Here is an 18,582-nt window from a genome sequence, read left to right on the forward strand (position 1 = left end):
ATCTTAGTCACGCCATGATCAATAGTATTCTCAGTCAGTTTTAGAACTCTCTAGAATTCATCCAGTTACATGACTTAGGAAAACTTAGGAATCTCATGAACTCAGTCAGTTAACAGAATTTAGAAATATTCCATCAGTCCAAGGAATTCAGTGAACTAAGTCTAGTTCATCTCAGTATAATCAGTTCAGTGTCTATTTGGTTAGGAATAGGATTTAGCACCAAGTGAACCCAAGGATAAGGGCACACACTAACAGTAGAGGTTGTGATCCTTATAAGAAATCCTTGCACTCCAGAAATATATAGCCATCATAGGTTGATACATCAACACTGATAGTTGAGGGTTGATGAGGTGGATTAACACTGCCAGATAAGAGTCCCAGTGTTCTCCTTTGGGGATACTACCAGATAAGGATTAATCATAGCTTGTCCTTACCAATGATACAGTATTGACACCCGTCCAATTAAGGTTACAGATTGGACCCCAACTCTATATAGAAAAAGGGTCATATCGGTTAGATGACTACTTTCCACAGTCTCAGTTATAGTCTCAATAAAAGAACTTAGATAGTTCTTCAAATTCAGGACTGTCAGATACAGTTACTCAGTTCAGTATGGAACTCAGCTAGTTCCATTAGAATCACGACTGTCAGATACAGTCACTCAGTTAACAGTATATCAGTTATACAAAACTTATGTTATCAGTATTCAGACTCACTAGTCAGTATTATCACGATCTCATTTATAGTTACATATTCATGTATGTATTTTTATGTTCATGTTATTCAGTCAGTTAGTATTGTTCATGCATATGAACCCCATGCATTTAGCCTACCTCACTTTGCTTACCAATACATTCAGATGTACTGAGCATACTTTTCTTCTGTGTTATGGTTTTTTATACTATAGGTTCGGACACTCAAGTTCTCGATCGCACTTAGCTTCAGATTCAACCAGTAGCAGAAGATTTGTAGTGAGTCCTCATCATTCGAGGATAGAATGATTATTTTATTACTTCATTATTCCAGTTTTAGTAGATGAAGTTAGTTGGGGACATATCCCATCAACTCCATAGTTTTTCAGTCAGTTTTGAGGCTTTCAGACTAACATGTTCAAATAGTTTATTTAAGTGTGGTATTAATATTCCGTATTTCCAGATGTTATATGTTATTAGATATTTGAACCTTATGGCCTTTTAGCCCTTTTATTCTACAATTTATACAGTATATTATGTAGTGCTCAGCTACAGATATCAGTCATGGGTTAGCTTGTGGTCCTTCGAGATTGCTAGCACTATGTAGCATTCTGAATATCAAATTTGGGGTGTTACAAACTTGGTATTAGAGCCTAAGGTTCAACAATGTCCTAGGAAGTCTGAAAAGCCGCATCTAGTAAAGTCTTGTTCTTTGGTGTGTTGCACGCCAAATTTATGTACAGGAGGCTATAAGATGTTTTAGGAACAGTGTTTATTCTTTCAAAATTCATGTCATTCCAATGATCATGAGCTCAAATTAACTTTCAGTCTATTACATTTCTCCCTTTTTGCTTACAAAATATGCCTCCCAAAAGAAGAAATAAAAATCAGTTAGCCCCTCAGCCCGTCCAAGCAGATCACTTGGACGAACATATTTCTCATGTAGAGTTCAGAGTTGTATTCACTACTCTTACTAATTCAGTTGCTACACAGAATGAATAACCAGTTGTTATTTTGGCTAACCTAGTGGCCAATTCAGCTGCAGTCAGGATTCGGGACTTCACCTGAATGAATGCTCCATCTTTCTTGGGGTCTAAGTCAGATAAGGATCCTCAGGAATTCCTTGATCAGGTTTAGAAGGTTATAGATATTATGGGGGTTATGGCTAGTAAGAGTGCTAAGCTAGCTGTATATTAGTTACAAGCAGTGAAAGGCAGAGAGGGCTATAAATGTAGGGGCCTATTGAGTGGGAGGAGTTTTCCATTGTATTTCTAGATAGATTCTTTCCCATAGAGCTGAGAGCAGCTAAGGTGCTAGAATTTATCAACCTTAGGTAGGGCAACATGACACTGAAAGAGTATTCTCTTAAGTTTACCCAATTAGTTAGATACTCTCCTCATGTAGTGGCAAACAGCAGGGCTAAGATGAGTAAGTTTGTTTTTAGAGTGAATGATAGTGTGGTCAATGAGTGCAAGTCTATGATGTTGATTAGTGAGATGGACATAGCATGGTTTATGATCTATGCTCAATAGATAGAAGAGCAGAAGATTAAGATGAGAGAGAAGCAGAATAAGAAAGCAAAGACAGGTAGTTTCAACTTTGTTCAGCCTAAGTCGGAGGGTAGGAATCGTTCTCAATTCCACCTAAAGTCATACATTCCAACTCCTTCCTCAGCCAGTGCTCCAGTTCTAAAATTTAGAGATGGCAATAGGGATAAGGCATCAGGACATAAACCTCAGGGCAATGTTAGCAATGCCCGCACTCATCCTCTTTGTCAGACTTGTGGTAAGAACCACCAGGGTATTTGCAGAGCTAGCAACGACATCTATTTCAGATGTTGCAAGCCAAGCCACAAGTTCAGAGAATATCCCCAGTCAAGTTTTTAGGGTCAGCGTAATTATTACTCTACTCTGTCTATTCACTTGGAACAGTAGGGTACCACTTCTAGCGCCACCAGTAGGCAATGCCTAAATAGACTTTATGCTCTAAAGTCCCGATAAGATCAGGAAAATTCCTGATGTGGTCACTGGTATGTTACAGATCATTCACTTGCATATTTATGTTTTTCTAGATCCAAGAGCTCCCTTGTCTTTTGTTTCTCCTTATATAGCAGTTGATTTTGGAGTCAGTCCCAAAATTCTAGTATAACCCTTTTTAGTCTCTACCCCAGTGTGTAAAACTATCATAGCCCAATGTCTATCTAGGAACTATCCGGTTATGGTATCTGAGAAAGTTATATCAGAGACTTAGTCGAATTAGAGATGACTAACTTTGATATCATTCTCGACATGAATTATTTTTATTCCTACTATGCCACAGTCGACTGTAGAAATAGAATTATCTAGTTTCAATTTTCAAATGAACCCATCTTAAAGTGGAGGGGTAGTACTTCAGCCTTTAAGGGTCAGCTTGTTTCCTACCTACGGGCAAGGAAAATAATATCTAAAGGATGTGTCTATTATCTTGTTTGAGTTAAGGACTCTAGTTCTAAAATTCCCAGTCTTAAATCAGTCCTAGTAGTGAATGAATACTCAGATGTCTTTCCCAAAGATCTTCCAGGAATTCTTCCCAAAAGAGATATAGACTTCGACATTGATCTTCTTCCAGATACCCAGCCTATATCTATTCTTCCATATAAAATGGCACCAGTAGAACTCAAAGAATTAAAAGAAAAGTTGAGGGATCTCCTAGATAAGGGATTCATCAAACCCAGTGTGTCCTTGTAAGGCACACCATTCTTATTTGTGCGAAAGAAAGACAGTTCTCTCAGAATGTGCATAGATTACCGTCAACTCAATAAAGTCACGGCCAAGAACAAGTATCCACTTCGTAGAATTGATGACTTATTTGACCAACTTCAGGGTGCCAGTTACTTCTCTAAGATAAACCTCAGATCAGGCATAGCATGAGTCATGGAAACTAAATATACTGTAAGGTGTGACATGTATACATGAGTCATGCTGCATGACCTGAGTTTGGAGTTTCTAAATTTGTGGGACATGATTTGTAACATTGAGGGACCTGATACTACTTCTAATAGAAATTGGAATCGTATATGATTCTATGAAAAACGTGCGAATATAAGTTGTGCTCATAGAACTAAGATGTGAAGGATGTGAAGCATGCATAGGTATCAGACTGATTGAAGTACAAAACCTAGCACTGAGATAAGTATGAGTCAGGAATTGTCTTCCCTTAGTATTTTTCTATACATACTGGCACTACAACTGGAATCTGAGAGCCTGACATTGGTTGCTTGATCTATAGTCTCCCCCTTAGCTTTAAGCCATCATCTTAAATCTGTGAGCACGTACTAAACTCTGAACTGAACTGCAATGTTAATCACATACTTACACTCTGTCAAATGTATGTTTTCCTTACTAAGCTAATTAGCTGCTTCTATTGCTTCATATACTACTAATATTATAGCCACACCTTTATACTTAATTTAAATCAATAAACTTAAATTCTAGCTTACACTGTTTAAGACTACTGATTTACTCTAGTACAACTATCCCTATGAATATATAATCTAATCAAACTGGATAATAGTATCCCAACTCTACCATTGTTAACTCCTGATTTCATGCTTAAAAAAAAATTCTAGGTCTATGCTATCATAGGATTTCGAAAAGAGATATGAGGGCATATTTTGAGTTTCAGAAAAATCCCACAACTAACTGCAGGGACTATCTGAGAAATCCCTATCTCTAGGACTTGAGCTTTACTATTTTTGTTACCTTGAAAGTAAGGTGGAGTTAACATGTGTGGAGCATGATGAGAATCTATATGAGTTTTCTTAGAAAACTTTTCTATAGCATGATTTGAGACATGTAAGAAGGGAAACAGTTTCTAAAACATCTCATAGCCTCCTGTACATAAGTGTAGTTCACAAAACACACATGTACAAGACTCTACTAGATTTTTAGACTTCCTAGGACACTATTGAACCTTAGGCTCTGATACCAAGTTTGTAACGCCCCTATTTTCTGAACCGAAACACTACGCGGTGCTCATGACCCCGAAGGACCACAAGCTAACCCATGACTGATATCTGTACCTATATACTACATAAAAGACTAAAAAATATAGAAATATGAACTATAAGGTTCAATACTAATACATAACTGAAAATATGGTATAACAATACCAAAACAAATCTGAAATAATTATTTGAACATACTATATAGTCTGAAAGCCTCTAAACTGTATGAATAAGGAGTTGATGTGACACGTCCCTAACTAAATCCATCTACTAAAATAAATTGAAAACTAAATAATAAAATCATCATGTCCTCGAAAGATAAGGACTCACTTCTAACTCTGACTGCTGAGACTGGAATCTACTGCTGATGCTCTAGAGCTCGTACTTCTAAGCCTATGGTATAAGATACTATAGCACGAATGTGTCAATGCTTTGAATGTACTAGTATGCAAGTGAGGTAGGCTAAATGCATGGGGTTCATATGCATGAACAATAATAATTTACTGACTAACATGAACGTGAGAATACATACATGGCTATGTAACTGTAACTGAGACCATGATAGGACTGAATACTGAGTTCTGGCTACTGAGGTTACTAATAACATAGATTTACTGATATCTGAGTACGTCACTACTGGGATACTGAATACCTGAGTTTACTGATCCTGATATCTGAGTCACTAATAAGTGAGGAACTGATACTATATTGCTAAATATAGAAGGACTAAAACTATATTACTGATACATGAATAATTATTTATGACAGTTCAGATTATGAAGAAATGATCTGGTTGATTATATCTACCAGTCCTGAAGCTTAAGAATGATTACATGAGTTTTCATAGCTGATATATTTGATAACATGAGTTCTGAGAACTGATATATCTGATAACATAAGTAACTGTATCTGACAGTCCTAAATCTGATGGAACTAGCTGAGTTCCGAATTGAATTTGAGTTGACTGTATCTGATAGTCCTAAAATATGAAGAACTATCTGAGTTCTCTTACTGATATTGGGACTAAAACTGAAACTGTAGGAAGTAGTTATCTAACCGACATGCCCCATATATGCTATTATAGCTGAGTTGGGGTCCAATCTTTGCCTTGACCGGAAGGGTGTCAATACCGCACCACTGGTAAGGACAATCTGTGAGTGATACTTATCTGGCAGGTTACTCTAATAAGAAAGGTGAGACCATAATCTGACAGGTTAAGCCACCTCATCAACCTTAATTTGATAGGCTAAGATGTCTCAACCTATGCTGGCTACGTAGTTTTGGAACACAAGGATGACTGCTAAGAATCACACCCTAATCTGACTGGTGAGTTCCCATCCTTGGGTTCGCTGAGTGCTGAATCCTACTACTATCTAAAAGACACTGAATTGAATAATTGAGATGAACTGATTGGCTAAACTGAACTGATTAGCTGAACTGGACTGGACTAAGAAAACTGAACTAAAACTAGTGGTATTGTTTAGCGGAGCTAAACTGAGTTTACTGAGTTCCTTTAATTGATGGAATGTACTGAGTTCTGAGGACTGACTAAGAGTACTAAAGTTGCTGAGATTGACTGTGAATACTGAGGTTGCTGAGGTTACTGAGCACTGAGATTACTGAGATTACTGAATTTTCCTGAGTCACATGACTGACTGATTTCTATAGATCATGGCTTTACTGAGAGTACATGATAATATGACATGGATCTAGGCACACAGCTATATTTTTTAGGTACAAGTGCCCCCAGGACTCGATGGAAGGAAACTAATAACATGATTTTCTTGAATACATGACCAATATTAACAATCCATAATATCATAACTTGGGGGATTTCATAGAGTACATGGTTATCACACATCTTGTACATAAGTAGGATTTGCAAGTAAGATGGAATAATCTCATAAGACTAGTTCATGAGCAGTCCAACAGCATTTACAAGACACATTACCAACATGGAAGTCATTGGAACATAGGGGCAGATCATGAATCCTTCACTTAGTCATAATTTAGCTATATTACATGATTTCTAATTTCTTAGGCATTTTATCAAATATCTTACATGCACTATCATAGGTATAATCATCAATTCAACAATCTTAAACCATAAAATTTATGGATTTCAACTTATATGCTAACATGTTCTCATAAAATCACATAAAGATTCCAACTTGGGAATCATACAACAACAACCTCATGGTTACAATTAACCCGCAACAAATAATCATAATACATGATTTAAAACTTGATTCTTGAGCTCCATGGATGAAATGAATCCATGGATGAACACTATGCATACCTTAGATGGAAGATTCTTGAAGATTAACGGTGGAACTTTCTTGAAATTGAATCGCCAATCAACTAGTTTTCTTGGAGCTTGAGATAAATCATAGAATAATAAAACACAAATCTTGAAGTTTGATCTTGAAAGAAATATAACTTTTTTCTTGATTTTTTATATAGGGTTCTTGTCCCTTTGAGAAAAAATAAGTTGTTCTTGAGTTTGAAGAACTTGAATATCTTAGATTCTTGAAGAAGGGTTTGAATCTTGTTCTTGGATTTTGATCTTAAAATAAACCTTAATTTTGATATTATGGATGAATGAGAAGTTATGTTCTTTGATTTGAGGTGATTGGGTGTTAAATAGGATGGAAAAAGACCCAAAAACCTCTTTAAAACGATGTTTTAGCGCTGTTTCAGGCAAAACTGACGGTCTGAGTGACGGACCATCACTCTGGTGACTAACCATCACTCCAATCATCATTTTTGGTCCATAAAAAAGCCTCACCAGTTCAGTTGTGACGAACAAAGTGATGGTCCGTCGCTGGCTTAACGGTCAGTCATTTTGTCCGTCACTCCTAGACAGCTCGAGAAGCTCTTAGTAAAATGACCATAACTTTTTACTCCAATGCCGGATTTTTGCAAAATTGGTATAGTTAGAAAGATAATTCAATTATATATCTATTGGTGGGTGATGAGATCAAAAATTATCTATATAATGGGATATATTCTCATTTGAAGTTAACTATGGCAATGCCCTTCTCAAGAATTCAATTGGTAAGGAATGTTTTGATTCGTCCAATAGCTAGGATGTATTTAAAGTATTAATATACATCAAAATTGATCATAATAATACCAAATCACTATAATTTATTTCTCATAAGCTTGAATCATGGTTCTACCATCGATTGGGATTCTCGGGGTATTACACATACAAACCAAGTACCCTCACCTCTTCTCCACAAACTCATACTCAGCCCAAGGTAATATCAATACTTAAAGCTTATTCATTTTCATGTTCAAATTTTAGTTAAAACTTGGTATTCAGTTTCAAGCTTGAATTCTCATTATAAACCTGGTATCAACTACCAACCAAGAAAAACCCCTCCAACTGGATTCGAATCCTAATACTATTATTAAATAATAATAAAATAATAAAAGGAATATACCAACACAAGATCTTATAAATCTTGAGATGGAAGTTCCTATATCTTGAGATGGAAGTTCCTAGACATTCTCTTCTATTTGATTACTTGTTCCATTCTAGATCACTAAATCACTAAGAAAAAAAATTAAAATAAAGACTTCCTGATTCTATTTATTCTATTTATAGAAAAAATAGAAATATTTAAAGAATTTATAATTAAATAAGAAAAATTAAAGAAGAACTAAGATAATTAATTAATTTAGAATTCCCCATCTTTAGTTTAGAGAAAAAAACAAGAGAAAGAGGAGAATTTGTATCAGAGTAATATATAGTTAGAAGGTTCTACTAACTAAATAAAATGGAAATAAGTATAATGGAAATAAAATCGGATTCCATTCGATGAATCTTGCAATGAGATATGCCCTATAATAAACCAATAAACAAAGCCAAACTAGGCGGTTCGACCAAAATAAATTCTTGTTTTGACTAAATAGTCATGGATGGCTTGACAATTACAATTCGAATCAAACAATCCAATCCGGTATATTTTCCACGTTCATAGGAGTGCGTTTATGTTTCTCCTTTACGAATATAATTTTTTTAGGCATTTTTAATAATATCCATCCTTGTTCCTATTTTGGCATTTTTCATTTCCGAAGTGTTAGCCCCGATTAGAAAGGGACGGAGAAACTTTCTACTTGTGAGTCGGGTATAGAACCAATGGGTGATGCTTGGTTATAATTTTGAATCTGTTATTATATGTTTGCTCTAGTTTTTGTTGTTTTTGATGATGAAACGGTTTTCCTTTATCCATGGGCAATGAGTTTCGACGTATTGGGTATATCTGTATTTATAGAAGCTTTGATTTTCGTGATTATCTTAATTATTGGTTTAGTTTATGCATGGCAAAAGGGGGCATTGGAATGGTCTAGCTCCTGAATATTCAGGCAATAAAAAGAAAAACGGAAAAAATAAGATTGAGACAGTTATGAATTCTATTCAGTTTCCTTTACTTGATCGAACAGCCCCAAATTCAGTTATTTCAACTACATTAATGGTCTTTAAAATTGGTCAAGACTCTAGTTTATGGCCGCTTCTCTATTGTACCAGTTGTTGCTTCATTGAATTTGCTTCACTAATAGGCTCACGCTTTGACTTTGATCGTTATGGACTAGTACAAAGATCGAGTCCTAGACAAGCGGATCTAATTTTAATGGCTGGAACAGTAACAATGAAAATGGCCTGCTCTTTAGTGAGATTATATGAGCAAATGCCTGAACCAAAATATGTTATTGCTATAGGAGCCTGTACAATTATAGGTGGGATGTTCAGAATCGATTCTTATAGTACTGTTCGGGGAGTCAATAAGCTAATTCCTATAGATGTATATTTGCCAGGTTGCCCACCTAAATCGAAAGCAATTATAGATGCTATAACAAAACTTCGTAAGAAAATATCTCAAGAACTCTATGAAGATCGAATTAGGTCTCAACGAGTGAATCGGTATTTTACTACCAATCACAAGTTTCATGTTTGACGCAGTATTCATATGGGAAATTATGATCAAAGAGTTCTTTATTAACCACCATCTACTTCAGAGGTCCCTACGAAAATCTTTTCCAAATACAAAAATTCAGTATCTTCCTACGAATTAGTGAATTATACAGGATTCCTTTGTCCAGAATCAGAAGTGGTGGGTCAATTTTCATAAATTTAATCGTAAATGTGAAATAATTATATAAATAAAAAAGTGGGAGAGATAAAAAAGATGCAAGGTCGTTTGTCTTCTTGGCTAGTCAAGCATGGGCTAATTCATAGATTTTTGGGCTTTGATTACCGAGGTATAGAGACTTTACAAATAAAACCCGAGGATTGTCATTCCATTGCTATCATTTTTTTATGTATATGGGTACAATTATCTCCGCTCTCAATGTGCCTATGATGCAGTGCCTGGCGGGCTGTTAGCTACTGTGTATCATCTTACGAGAATAGAGGATGGTGTGGATCAACCAGAAGAGGTATGCGTAAAAGTCTTTGCCTCCAGGAGGAATCCTAGAATTCTGTCTGTTTTTTGGGTTTGGAAAAACGTGGATTTTAAAGAACGAGAATCATATGATATGTTGGGAATCTCTTATGATAATCATCCACGCTTGAAACGTATCTTAATGCCTGAAAGTTGGATAGAATGGCCCTTACGTAAGGATTATATTGCCCCTAATTTTTATGAAATACAAGATGCTCATTGAATGATAAGAAAGCTATTTCCACTTAGACAATTTAAGATATTCAAGGATTGCACGTTCTGTTCTAGATTAAGCAGGTCTAATTTAGGGAATTATCAATAGGATAACAAAAAAAGACAATTAGGGATTCATTGTAATTCTCACATTTATTTGGAAGATACTTATTTCGGATGAGTCATACCAATAGGATGAACCAAATGAGTTCTGCATCATGAACTTTGTACTGCGCGCATTACTTAGACGGGTTCTAGAAGGGCATATAGGAAGGGATGGAGAAATCCAGAATGAAGAAATCGAATATGAAAGAAAAGACAAAGAAATGATAGAATATCGAATTCTATTTCTTTGGATCTGAGCTGAATCTTGTCTATTTCAACCTCCCTGGATTCGACTTTTGATCCTTTCAATAATTAACCTATTATACCTTTCGAATATGTATTACATATTCAAATTCATTTGAACGAGATAGAAAAAAAGAGGAGATGGAATCCAATTCTTTTCGATACTTTATCTAAGAAACTCTACCCATATCGAACATAGTATGGGGTATATCTCGCCAAACTGGATAAAGCTATTATTCTAATCTAGACTCTAAAAGAATATGTATGTTGATTCATATCAATTAATTAGAAATTAATTGTAGTGAAGAGAGACCTATACAAATTAATCATGTGCCAGGAACTAGATTTGAACTGGTGACACGAGAATTTTTAGTCCTCTGCTCTACCAACTAAGCTATCCTGGCTATTCCCAATCCAGATTTTTAATCAAGGTTGGGACTGGTAACCCAAGGATTTTCAGGGCTATACCAATCCCAATTGGAACCTCAAACATGAGAATTTTCAGTCCCCATTAACAGGAGGATTTAGAGTCCGCTGGTCTTCCCAATTGGAACCGTTCATTAACATGAGGATTTTTAGTTCTCAGCTTGTTACTCTAATTTTATCTTAACAAATTTGATCTTAACACATAAATGGGTTTTTTTCAATAGGTCTTTGTCAATTAAAACGACAAAATTCGATTAAAATTTTTTATCAAAGCCGAGGAATTTCTTCGATCTTCAAAAAGATGACTTTGTAAGTTTCAGTATTGAGTAATGATATTGGTAATCATTTAACTAGGGATTACTTGCTCAAAGATGTTCAGTTCTATGTGTATCATATATATCACAAGGCTTAAGAGAAAGCCATTTACGCTAAAATCCATTTCTAAAAGAAAAATCCATTTCTAAAAGAATAGAGTGAATGAGAAAGATAAGTAATTTGTAACTGCTAAGGAAAGGGGGTCGGAGAAATAGTTGGGGGTTGAAATAGTCTTTTTAGGGATAGAGGGACTTGAACCCTCATGATTTTAAAAGTCGATGGATTTTCCTCTTACTATAAATTTTTTTGTTGCCGGTATTGACATGTAGAACGGGACTCTATCTTTATTCTCATCCTATTAATCAGTTCTTCAAAAGATCTATCAGACTATGGAGTGAATGATTTGATCAGGGATTTGGGTCATCATTAATCATTTGATATAGTATTCAATACGTATGTATATACATTTATCCTTCATTTCATTCTTTTTCTTTCTGAAGTTTCGATGTAAAGATTCCTCTACCAACACATTTAACTCCATTTGTTAGAATAGCTTCCATTGAGTCTCTGCACCTATCCTTTTTTCTGACCCTTTATTTGTTTTCAGAAAATAGCATTTGGCTCAGTATTGCCCATTTTTGTTCATTCCAGGGTTTCTCTGAATTTGAAAGTGATCACTTAGTAAGTTTCCATACCAAGGCTCAATCCAATTAAGTCCGTAGCGTCTACCGATTTCGCCATACCCCCCTTTCTTTTTGTTTTGAGATTAGGATCTCGTTGTGATGTCATTCCTTTTTATTTTTCTTTAATTTATACTGGAACTATTCAATTCATTAGATACCGATTCCTATCTCGAAAACGTGTTTTCTCCTCTTTGATTTTCTTAACTATCTTCTATAGGTGGCCTTTTTTTATCCAATCAAAAATGATTTTATCATTTCGGAATCCGCAATTCAATATAGATGGATCTATACCCCATCTATATGTCCCTCTTCCTGTCATTTTGCCATTCGATTTGGAATACTTGAATGATCGATTCTTGTTTTTTATCTTCACTTTCGCCTGAAAGCGGAGGAATGTCTCATTAATTATAACTAACCATTCCATTAAACAATTTTGAAATAAATATAGAATGAGAGATATATATGATATAGAATCAAATATAGAACTGTGATAAAAAAAGATTTCAAATGCCAAAAAAGGAAATGAAAAAGAATATTTACCATTCAAATTGAAAATGAAAATAAAAAGAATATTAACAATATTTTCAATCACTATTTAATGATATTAGTATTAGAATTGTTATTAGAATTGTGATAAATCGAAATTCTAGATCGCTATAGTAATCCTTATGCTCTAGAATCTAGAATATTCAATATAATATTGAATAGTTAATAATTCCAATTCCAGTAGTTTAGGCAATTACTATGCATATAAGATTTCTGTGATGTGGGCCCGCTTAGCTCAGAGGTTAGAGCATCGCATTTGTAATGCGATGGTCATCGGTTCGATTCCGATAGCCGGCTTTTCCCTATTCTTTGATTTCAAAGAAACATTATCAATCATCTTTAAAATGAAAAAAAAAAGAATAGGGAAATAGCGCCTTCCTCCTTTTCCAAAAGCTATCAATTTATTATAGGAACTTCCAATTATGTCAGGAAAGGATTATATATATAATAGAAGGGGTTCTGTATATTTATCCAATTCACCCCATTATTCTTTTCTTTATAGTATTTATATTAAATAGTAATAGTACAAGTACACTATTTCAGTAAACTACACTTCATTTAGTTCAGTTTAGTTTTAGTTTAGGTTTATTCTGTTAAATAAAATTCAATAAAAAATAAATAGAAATAAGAATTAATTTGAAATACTAAATAACAAAAATGAGAATAAGGAGTCTTTATGTCGCGTTACCGAGGACCTCTTTTCAAAAAAAATACGACTCCTGGGGGCTTTACCAGGACTAACTAATAAAAAGCCTAAGACTGGAAATGATCTTAGAAACCAATCGCGTTCTGGAAAAAAAATCTCAATATAGTATTCGTCTAGAAGAAAAACAAAAATAGCGTTTTCATTATGGTCTTACAGAACGACAATTACTTAAATACGTTTGTATCGCCAGAAAAGCTAAGGGGTCAACAGGTCAAGTTTTAGTACAATTACTTGAAATGCGCTTGGATAACATCCTTTTTCGATTGGGTATGGCTTCAACTATTCCCGCATCCCATCAATTAGTTAACTATCGACATATTTTAGTTAATAGTCGTATAGTAGATATACCGAGTTATCGCTGCAAACCCCAAGATAGTATTACGGCAAAGGATGAACAAAAATCCAGCGCTCTGATTCAAATTTCTCTAGATTCATCCCCTTATGAGGAATTACCAAATCATTTGACCCTTCACCCATTCCAATATAAAGGATTAGTCAACCAAATAATAGATAGTAAATGGGTCAGTTTGAAGATAAATAAATTACTAGTTGTAGAATATTATTCTCGTCAGACTTAAACCTCAGACTAAAACCAAGGGTTTGTAAAATTTTCTTCCCTTTAGGCGAAGTAAATTAACCCAAGGTTAAGTAAGATAAATCCGAGTTTGATCTGGATTTCCCCCATTTTTGTATCATAGACCAAGGATCTATTTTCATTTCTTATTTTCATTCCTTTTCTACTCTTTTCTTTCCAGTATTTTGTTTATGATTATTTTTTAGTATTCTATTTTACGCGTCAAAGCAATATAGGAATTGAAAATCTATATCTTTAGATCAAAGAAGGGTCTACCTGTTGGAATAATGGTATCCATTGCTATTTGAGCCCTTGTTGTTAGTAAAATTGGTGAATTAAATGAAGGTACAGAAAGAGAGGGATTCGAACCCTCGGTAAACAAAAGCCTACATAGCAGTTCCAATGCTACGCCTTGAACCACTCGGCCATCTCTCCTACATAATGATTATGACCCCAAAACCGAGTGAATAGTGAGTCAGTCATAACCCATATTCCATTATTGGACTAGGTACGACCAATCCATTTTAACTTTAATTGAAAATTTTTCGTCAAACTCAAAGGAAAGAACGATTTTTCTTTCCTTCGAGGCTCCGGGATAAAGATAGATTTTTTCGTAAAAATTGTTAAAAAAATTTAATTCATGTTTGTAAAAGCAACATTCCCTTTTTTTCTGATATTTTTATAACGGATTAATTCAATGAATTAGAACGAATCAACTGATTGATGGTCTATACTTTTAGACTATAGTTAATGGATACTCTTAAATCATAATTCTAATTATATAGATATAGACTATGATTCCATACCAGAAAAATTTTCGAATTCCTTTTCGGTTTTGGAGTTCTCAACAACAAATACCTACCCCTCTATTAGAATAGAAATTCATTAAAAAAATTGAGATTTGATTGTATAGTGTATACCCGTTATGTACACAAAATTGTCAGTTATTCTATTTTCATCATAGAATGATTATTCGATCTTTTTTCTTCTTTGTAATTTGTATCATGATTCAATCAAAATTTCTCGAGTTCTTCTAATTTGTAAATTCACCGAAATCGGAATAGTTCCTATACTACTACATCCTATACTACTACATTAGTATGAAATCGAATCGCGTTGAAATATTTCTTATTTCTTAGTGACTCCTGTCAAAAAGGAACAATTGGAATAGAGGATTCATATCTTTTGTTTTTTTCTTAAAAAAAATAAGGTTTTATGTTATTTCGTACTATACAATTCTTTTCTTTGTGGGATCTTTTTCCCATGAGAGGTAATGAGAAGAATTCTAGAATGGATTGCTACCTATGCCTAGATCACGTATAAATGGAAATTTTATTGATAAGACCTTTTCAATTGTAGCCAATATCTTATTACCAGTAATTCCAACAACTTCAGGAGAAAAAGAGGCACTTACCTATTACAGAGATGGTACAATTTGATTCTTTTTTTTATTTCATATTTATTCATTTCTCTATGTCTTAAGTGGAGAAAAACACGTGATTCGAGAAAATTTTTGAAAAAAAAATCTACTCTTTTTGAAGGTGAAGTTAGGAAATCAAATAATTCCTTCTGTCGTGTATCCTCTATTAATGCAACCTCAGATGTTATGTTTCAATTCTCGATTCTAGTATTAAGCGAAAGGTTATGCCTAGAGGTTCTATATTATGGGTCAATCCTACTCTACTAGCGCTAATAGGAAGCATAGGGGAAGAAGCGCTACACCTAGCAATCGACAACAAGAAAACTTTGTTCTAAGTCATCCCTTCCCTTAGCGGGCTTGGGACCAAAAAAATGGTTGGGACGACAAATATCCATCTCGTTCATCCTTTGGATACTCGTATAACCATTGAAGGCTATTGAAGTAACTAATTCCTGTAAATTAGGAGGCATTAAAAACAAAGAAATTTTTGGAGTTATCTTATCATTTCTATCTAGTCCCAATAGGCTTGATGTGAATAAAAAATCTCTTGCAGGAAGGTTGGCTAGAGATTTCTTGTAAAAACACTAGCCTTGTTGAGTTCATAGTGAGAATATTTTCATCATTAAATCTTTTTTTTGATTCTATGTATTATTCTCATTATGCACATAAGGGAGGAGTCGTATGAGGTGAAATTCTCACGTACGGTTCTGGAACGGAGATTCTTTCAATTGAATGATGATCGTAACAGATGTCGGCTCAATCCAAAGGAAATTACACAAATGTTTTACAGAATTATTATGAAGCTATGCGACTAGAAATTGATCCCTATGATTGAAGTTATATAATCTATACTATAGGGCTTATCCACACAAGAAATGGAGAACATACGAAAGCTTTGGAATATTATTTTTGAGCACTAGAACGAAACCCATTCTTACCACAAGCTTTTAATAATATGGTCGTGATCTGTCATTACGTGCGACTATCTCCACTATATAAAGAAAAAAAAGAAAAATCTAGTAAAGTAACTACTAGAACCAAATAGGCTTTCTACATATGCATCGTCTAAAACAACGATTTTTATCAGCTGTAGCAAAGAAAGAAACTTCATAGAAGTCAAAATAGGAAAAAATAAAAATGCCTAGAAACTTTTTCTATGGATAAAAGGCTTTAATTGATAGAGAGAGAGGAAGCACCGTAAAGATCAATTAGCGAGCTTTTGGACCGATACAACAATAACTGCGTACTTATCTCATAATGTGAGATAAGAATTAGGAATTAACTTATGTAATAGAGTCGATCTACTAAAGTCTTGAGTAGCGGTGTAGAATCAGATCCCAAAGATAGTATTTTCTTTCTTATGAAAGAAAGTCTTTTTCAAAGATTCTATATAAATTTATCTATGAAACCGAGATAGTTACCTTTCAGAAAATTCTACCAGTAGTAGAAATACTTATGCTTTATTTTTCTGAAGGTGGGAAAAAAAATAAAACTAAATAAACAAATTATTCATCCAAATTTCAGTTTGAAACTCATGTAATTAACCTATTTTTCTTTTGGTTAACCCTAAAACTGGGATAGATCCATGAGAAATCTCATTAGATAGATATGGTATAGATCAAAATGGGACACCAAAAGAATTGACTGTTGAGCCGTATGAGGTAAGAAATTCTCAAGTACGGTTCTAAGGGAAGGAATTGAACTACCTATTCCGGCTGGGGTGAACAGGCCATTCAACATGTAGATTCTGAAATTGCAGAGGCTTGGTTTAATAATTGGTTAAAGATCACGAGACGTTTCGAATAAAAGACGACCCCGTTTATTTATTATCCTTTATTTAGAATTTAGATATTTGTTATAATTAATTGTTTGTTGGACCCATCAGATCAGTTAACTAAAAAACGGATCATTCCTTTGCTTTTGGAAGACCCAATCACATAATTTCATTATCTCCCTTCTAAGCCTTCTATTTCACTTCTATATTCATCTGTTATTTTTTAGGAATAAAAGAGATAGATATAGGACATAATAGACTTTTATTTATTCTATTTATTTATTATTTATTTTTATTAATATATTAAATATTAAAATTATTTATTTATATTAAATATTAAAAAATAATAAAATGAAAAAATTCAATTAAACAAAATTCTTATTAGTTATTAGTATTAAAACTAATAAAAGAAACCCTTGAATCACTAAATATATATATATATCGGGGATGTCTCTTAGTAATGTCTAATGGCTACTAGCGTGATTTGGAATAGAGTAATTACAATCTTCTAGGTAAAAAATTAAAAAGCTCAATCTAATAACTTCTATGAATATACACTAGGTTGCACAAAAAAGTCATTTTGGATCAATCCAAAGCCCAAAAAGGGTTTTAAAAGGTTAAAGGGTCCGTTGAGCGCCTCAAGGCTATGTCATAATAGATCTGAACACTTGCACTAGATCGACTTCTAGATCATAATTGCTCTAGTAAATAACTAAAGAAAATAGATAGATGGGAAATAGAAAAATAGAAGAGAAATGAACTAATTATAGAAATATCTCTCTATCTCTAAGGTTCACTAATTATTTGATTGTTGGCGGGTCTCTTTGTAAGTGTTGTCCGGAAAGAGAAGGACTCAATGATTATTCGTTCGCCGAAACCAGAAGTTAAAATTTTGGTAGATAGGGGTCCTGTAAAAAGTTCTTTTGAGGAATGGGCCAGAGCAGGTCATTTCTCAAGAACAATAGCTAAAGGGCCTGATACTACCACTTGGATATGGAACCTACATGCTGATGCTCAAGATTTTAATAGCCATACCAGTGAATTAGACGAGATCTCTCAAAGAGTATTTAGTGCATGTTTCGGTCAACTCTCCATTATCTTTCTTGGGCTGAGCGGCATGTATTTCCACGGTGCTCGTTTTCCTAATTATGAAGCGTGGCTAAGTGATCCAACTCACATTGGGCCTAGTGCCCTGGTGGTTTGGCAAATAGTGGGCCAAGAAATATTAAATGATGATGTAAGTGGGGGTTTTCGAGGAATACAAATAACCTCTGGTTTTTTTCAGATTTGGAGAGCATCTGGAATAACTAATGAATTACAACTCTATTGTATAGCAATTAGGACATTGGTCTTTGCAGCGTTAATGCTTTTTGCTGGTTGGTTTCATTATCATAAAGCAGTGCCAAAATTGGATTGGTTTCAAGATGTAGAATCTATGTTGAATCAACAT

General features: G+C 34.2%; 3 non-coding genes and 2 pseudogenes across 3 annotated transcripts; 3 read left to right on the forward strand and 2 right to left on the reverse strand.

Moving 5' to 3' along the window:
• Window positions 1-8,987: 8,987 nt before the first annotated feature.
• On the forward strand, window positions 8,988-9,815 carry LOC124898432 (annotated as a pseudogene).
• Window positions 9,816-11,019: 1,204 nt separating this feature from the next.
• TRNAF-AAA lies at window positions 11,020-11,092 on the reverse strand. Its single transcript has one exon. It is a non-coding gene; the product is annotated as a tRNA-Phe (tRNA).
• Window positions 11,093-12,882: 1,790 nt separating this feature from the next.
• TRNAT-UGU lies at window positions 12,883-12,955 on the forward strand. The gene has a single exon. It is a non-coding gene; the product is annotated as a tRNA-Thr (tRNA).
• A 1,331-nt stretch (window positions 12,956-14,286) lies between these two features.
• On the reverse strand, window positions 14,287-14,373 carry TRNAS-GGA. The gene has a single exon. It is a non-coding gene; the product is annotated as a tRNA-Ser (tRNA).
• Window positions 14,374-17,988: 3,615 nt separating this feature from the next.
• Window positions 17,989-18,582, forward strand: part of LOC124888148 — a 2,183-nt pseudogene continuing 1,589 nt past the window's right edge.

Source organism: Capsicum annuum, chromosome 1, assembly GCF_002878395.1.
Source record: "Capsicum annuum cultivar UCD-10X-F1 chromosome 1, UCD10Xv1.1, whole genome shotgun sequence".
In the NCBI taxonomy this organism is placed as follows: Eukaryota; Viridiplantae; Streptophyta; class Magnoliopsida; order Solanales; family Solanaceae; genus Capsicum; species Capsicum annuum.